At 50.2% G+C, this 5829-nt stretch overlaps 1 pseudogene; it reads left to right on the top strand.

The window, feature by feature from the left end:
* The first annotated feature begins 477 nt into the window (after positions 1–477).
* On the top strand, positions 478–4439 carry LOC119306977 (annotated as a pseudogene).
* Positions 4440–5829: the final 1390 nt, after the last annotated feature.

Below are 5829 nucleotides of genomic sequence, written 5' to 3'. Positions count from 1 at the left end.
AGGTGCTCATAGGGGTAGGACTTATGTGCGTGTGTTCATAGGAGTGAGTGTGTGTATATGATCACCTGTGTCTTTACTGTTTTCTAGAAGAAGAAGAAGAAGAAAAGATTGAGAGTTGACCTGAAATATATCTAAAGCTCTGTTTCAACAGAGGGAAGTATCGAATTTTCATTCATGTACAGGAGTTGTTGAGCATTCCCCACGTCCGTTCAAATGTACACCCCATTTCCCCGCTTGATAATGATAGAGAAGGCCACTAAGCTAATGAATCATCAGGCACACGGGTAGCTAGCCAGGTTGCTTGTCGATCCGCGCCTATAAATTGGGTGTGCATTTCAGTACGAGGCACAGCCACCAGCACATGCATGCATGCACACACATAGGCGCATCAAGATTACCATCCCAGCCGCTCTTCTGTGAGGGAGCATATCCCAGCCGTTGGGTGCGTGCAGTACTAGCTAGCAGTAGAGCTTAAGCATGGCCGTGAAGATGGCATCGGACGGCATGTGGCAGGGCGAGAACCCTCTGGACTTCGCGCTGCCGCTCCTGGCGGTGCAGATAGCCGTCGTGCTCGTCGTCACGCAGGGCCTCGCCTTCGCCTTCAAGCCCCTACGCCAGCCTAGGGTCATTGCCGAGATCCTGGTATTCCTATGCGTATATATGCTCTTTCAACTTTTCTTTTATGTGGGTGATATATATGGCGGAGAATATAATAACTAGAGTCCTGGATCACAGTCCCTACTAAATTTTTGACCTAAATCAACGACACTTATTTTGAGACGGGGGAGTACATGGCTTGATGTCGGTTGCAGCGGTATATATGCTCGTGAAAAGAGGGTCATTAACGCTAACTAGCAATTGTGTACATACAATATAATACATTTTGGGCAATATGTACAGCATATTAAATTGTATACTATTGTTTGGAAAAGGTTTCCACGTAGGCATGCTAATAGTATATGGAAATTGCAAAAAAAATGAGAAAAAGTGGGAAACCAGATTTACTATGCAAGTACTCATTATTGTAGATACTATAGTTCTTCTCTTTTTGCCGCGGTGATAATAATAGATTTTGATTAGGGAGTAGGAAATTATCAAAGAAGAGGGATTAAGGGGTAAGGTTCCAGCTAAAAACGTTTGGCTCAGCCTGTACAGTAATTATTATGAATGGCTAAGATTGCTTCATTGGATCAAGCACTAACTCAGTAATTTTTTATACGTGTGTGTGTGTGTGTGTGTATATATATATATATATATATATATATATATATATATATATATATATATAATTGCCAACATGCGGCGTGGTGAGCAATCTCCAAATCATTGCAGAGGAGAAGATGTTGGCGATCAATTCAGTTATTCAGACCATCATCTGAAAATGACAGGCAAAAAAATGACCGCCCAGTAATGCTGCACAATTGGTGCATATACTGTTGCATGTTGGCTAACACATCAAGAATTGTCGACTCCCGCGACGTGACGTTGTCAACCCGTTCTGCTGCCCTGCTTGACATGCGTTTGACATCACACGATCCTGTGCACTAAAAGAGAACCACTAAGAATTTACTAGACGCGTTTCCTAGACCTAGAATAGGCACGAGTCATATATCATGGAAGGATCCTGGACACATTTGAGATGCTAGACTACAGACTCAACTTTTTCTTTCCTGGCAAAAAAATAAAAAAGGTTCGACCTTTTTCTGGTAGCTTTGCAATGCTGAGTGCTGGAGTATAATGTCCGGCCCTCTCATATAGTTTGAATTTTTGGGTGAACTAGTTGATGTGTGCAGTTCTATACTGAGGTAAGCTCGAATTGGAATTCAAACAGTAATTGTTGGCTCCCAACCTCTACGTAGGTTTTTATTTTGATTTTTTAAATACATGTACCAATTTTGAAGAAATAAAAAAACATCTTATATGCCTATGTGCAAATACAATATGCATGAGCAAAAAGTAAAAATAAATAAATAACGGGTTTATTTGCAGGTTGCACAGAGAAACAAAATGTGATGAATATAAATTGTTTTTTTTACTTTTGATTCTGTTGTCGGAGGTGCCTTTCAATTTCATTGACCTTGGTACTGCATTTCATAGATACCTTCGCTATTACAGTAACACAATTCTCCATTGAACCCATTGACCTAGGTACCGAGTCTGTTATGCGTACGTCTTTTTGAACTCTTTATTTGTTTGTGGACAACAAAAATGCAAACATGAGAAAAGGGGATCATTCCATTTTGAACACACCCATCTATCTCATCTGACCTCTCCGAATTCCCGAGTAACGAACCATGGGCTATAGATGGTTGGGACATATCATCATCCGAATATAAATTGTTAATGATACTACTACCAGGTCGTTGGTTATTTTAGAATTTTTTTTGCGAGTGAGTTATTTTTTATGAATACAATTAATTTTAGGAATAATTGTACTTATATACAGGCTACATTCAAACATATTTTCCCACTCCATCGTCTTTGTAGTGCATTCCAATATAGGGCGTGTGGCTGGGCCAAGCAGCCTAGTCCAGGGACTTTGGGGGAAAAAGTTTCTAGCCTGTATTTTAGTGGGTAACACATTTGGCACATAATTTAGAGGGTATTACATGATATTACCGAGTAGTTTTTTCTTTATCTAGACTAGAGGTTAATTCGGTGGTTGTACATTTTTGAAATTATGTGCAACTTTAGGATTAAGGGTTAGAGATATGCATTTTCCAAGTGCACATTTCTAGACCCAAAGTTGCACAAAATTTGTGCTTCTCGGCTAGGCTTGATGCTCGGTAGAAGTAACAAATACTGGTAATAATACTCCTAGATGCTTAGAAGTTCGACCAAAAAATGTATAAGCTTTTTTTAGATCGCTTGTAAATGTTTTTTAAAGAATTGCTTGTAAAAGCATGTCTTATTTGCGCAGGGCGGCATCTTGCTCGGACCTTCGGCCCTGGGCCGGTGGGGCCCCTTTCGCCGCACGATCTTCCCGTAGTGGAGCACCCCCGCGCTAGACACTGTGTCGGGCCTCGGCCTGCTCCTCTTCCTCTTCCTGGTCGGCCTCGAGCTCGACTTCCGCGCCGTTCGTCGCGTGGGACCCCGCAGCGTGGCCATCGCAGCCGCCGGCATCGTGCCTCCGCTGCTCGCCGCCGCCGGCATCGTGCCGCTCCTCGACCTCGCCATCCCGGCGCCCCGCCAAGCCTCATACCTCTCGCTGTGCGTGTTCCTCGGCGCGGCGCTCTCGGTGACCGCTCTCCCCGTGCTCGCCTGCATCCTCAAGGAACTCGGCCTCCTCGGAGTGCCCTTCGGCGAGACCGCCATGGCCGCCGCCGCGGTGAACGACGTCTTCGCGTGGACGCTCCTTGCTCTCGCTCTCGCCGTGTCCGGCGGTGGCCGCGAGCCGAAGGGACCCCCTCTCGCGCCGGTCTACATCCTCTCGTCGGGCGCCGTCTTCGTGGCGTTCACGTTCTTCGCGCTCCGCCCTCTCATGGCGCGGCTGGCGCGCCGCACAGGCCCCTGCAGCTCGGACAGCAACCTGACCTGCTCATGCGCCGTCGCGTGCGCGCTCCTAGCGGGCGCCGTGACCGACGCCATCGGCGTGCACCCCGTCTTCGGCGCGTTCGTGTTCGGGCTGGCCATGCCCCGTGAGGAGGGCTTCGCGGAGCGCATCGGCGAGAAGGTGGCGCCGCTGGTGTCCGGGCTGATGCTGCCGCTCTACTTCGCCACGAGCGGACTGCATACGAATGTGGACAACGTCCAGGGCGTGGCCGCGTGGGGGATGGTGGCGCTCGTGGTGGCCGTGGCCGTGGTGGGGAAGTTCGCCGGGACGTTCGCGGTGGCGGTCGCCGGGACAGGCATGGACAGGCGCGAGGCGGCCGCCCTCGGCGTGGCCATGAGCGCCAAGGGGCTAGTGGAGCTCATCGTGCTCAACATCGGCAAGGAGAAGAAGGTGAGTACTACTACTTTGTATACACACGGACGTTGTAATTATCAGTTGTTACGTACGGGGACTCACGGGCTCATGTGCGTGCAGGTGCTGGACGACACGACGTTCGCCATCTTCGTGATCATGGCACTGACAACCACGGTGATCGCGACGCCGCTCATGACGGCGCTCTACCGGCATCAGTCGACGGCCACCACGCCGGAGGTCGACGGGATGGAGCTCAAAGGAGGCGACGCTTGCCCGGCATAAACTCAGGGATTATCGATCGGTTATACTCCATACTTTGGCAGTGATACTCGCTGCGAAATATGCGCCTATGTGAATCGTCTGGTTCGTGTGTTCAACTGTTCATGCATGTACTGAAGTAGGAGAGCTACGAGGTCATGCAGGCAGGTGCTGCTCTGTTTTCTTCTTCCTGTTGTGGCTATCAGATATCCCTGAGCGATAGCCATGTGCCCTAGCACTACCAAGCTTCGCAATATCATTTTGGGTTTACCCACGTAATGTTATTAATTAGGCGCGTGCTAGGCGCCATCCGCCTGTAGCTATCTAAACAACATCCGCCTCTCCAGCCGTTCGTTCGAACAACATGTTGGCATCGGGACCCCACAAAAGTTGGCTAGTCGTTGCATGCACGCAGTAACTCCACGGCCCCAGCACCCATAGCTATACTAGCACTAGTGCTTGCTTGTCATTAGGATACCGTGAACGCCGTGAAAGAAAGGATTAGGTGCTCCCTTCACATGATGCGTGGAGCCCACCAACAACACACCAAAATTGGCCATTTCTTTGGCCGGCCTTGCAGCATAGCCACCAACAGCGTCGCGTGAATGTGTTGGAGCAGCAGAGTGATTGGCATTGTAGCGACGCGGCCAGTTTGCAACAACCGGTCCATCAGCCTTGCAGCTTCATGTTTGGTTTGTAACAACGGACGACCGTCTTGTAGTAGCAGAGTGATCGGCCTTGTAGCGACGTGCCCGGTTTGCAACAACAGGCCGATCGCCCTTATAGCATCGCATCCGTTTATAGCAACGGAGACCCTCTTGTGGTAGTAGAGTGATTGGCCATGCAATGCTGCGTCCAGTTTGCAATAACGGGCTCATTGGCCTTGCAGCACTGCATCCGGTTTGCAACAACATACAGCCATCTTTTAGCAATAGAAGGACCGGGCTTGCAGCGTTGCATCTGGTTTGCAACAACGGGGCGATCAGCCTTGCAGCGTCGCGTCCGCTTACAGCAACGGATGACCGTGTTGTGGCAGTAGAGTGATTGGCCTTGCAACGCCATCGCAGCACCATCCTATCGTGGAAGCATGATGTCGCCGCGGTCGTTGAGCATCGCAGCACCATCCTATCGTGGAAGCAATGCCGTCACCGCGGCCGTCGAGCGTTGCAGCACCATCCTATCGTGGAAGCATGCCGTCGCCGTGGCTGTTGAGCGTCGCAGCAGCATCCTATCGTGGAAGCATGCCGTCGCCGTGTCCGTCGAGCGTCGCAGCACCGTCGTTTGGTGGAAACAACCGGGCGCTGTCGCAGCTCCAGCGGCCTTGCAACATCAACTCACAACAATGCTGTCTGTCGAAGCAGCTCCGGCGGTCTCACAGTGTCGCCGCCCATCGTGCCAACTATGTCGGCCTCGCAACAAGCGGCTCACAGCAGCGTTGTCCGTCGTACCAACTCCGGCGACCTCATAGGAGCAGCTCAAAACATCACAAGCCAGCTTCGCAGCAGCAGACACGTGCTCGAAGCATCGAAGCCTCAGCAGCATTGCCGCCCGGCCGCTCAGCGACACGCTAGTGCAAAGGGACAGAGAGGATTGAGGGTCGCTGGCTGATGGAATGGAAAAATGAGTGGAGGAGGCGGATGCTTTGGAACTTGGAAATAAGATTG

The sequence above is a fragment of the Triticum dicoccoides genome, chromosome 1B (genome assembly GCF_002162155.2).
Source record: "Triticum dicoccoides isolate Atlit2015 ecotype Zavitan chromosome 1B, WEW_v2.0, whole genome shotgun sequence".
Classification (NCBI taxonomy): domain Eukaryota; kingdom Viridiplantae; phylum Streptophyta; class Magnoliopsida; order Poales; family Poaceae; genus Triticum; species Triticum dicoccoides.
The sequence above is the reverse complement of the archived record's forward strand: the minus strand, read 5'-3'. Positions and strand labels throughout refer to the sequence as shown.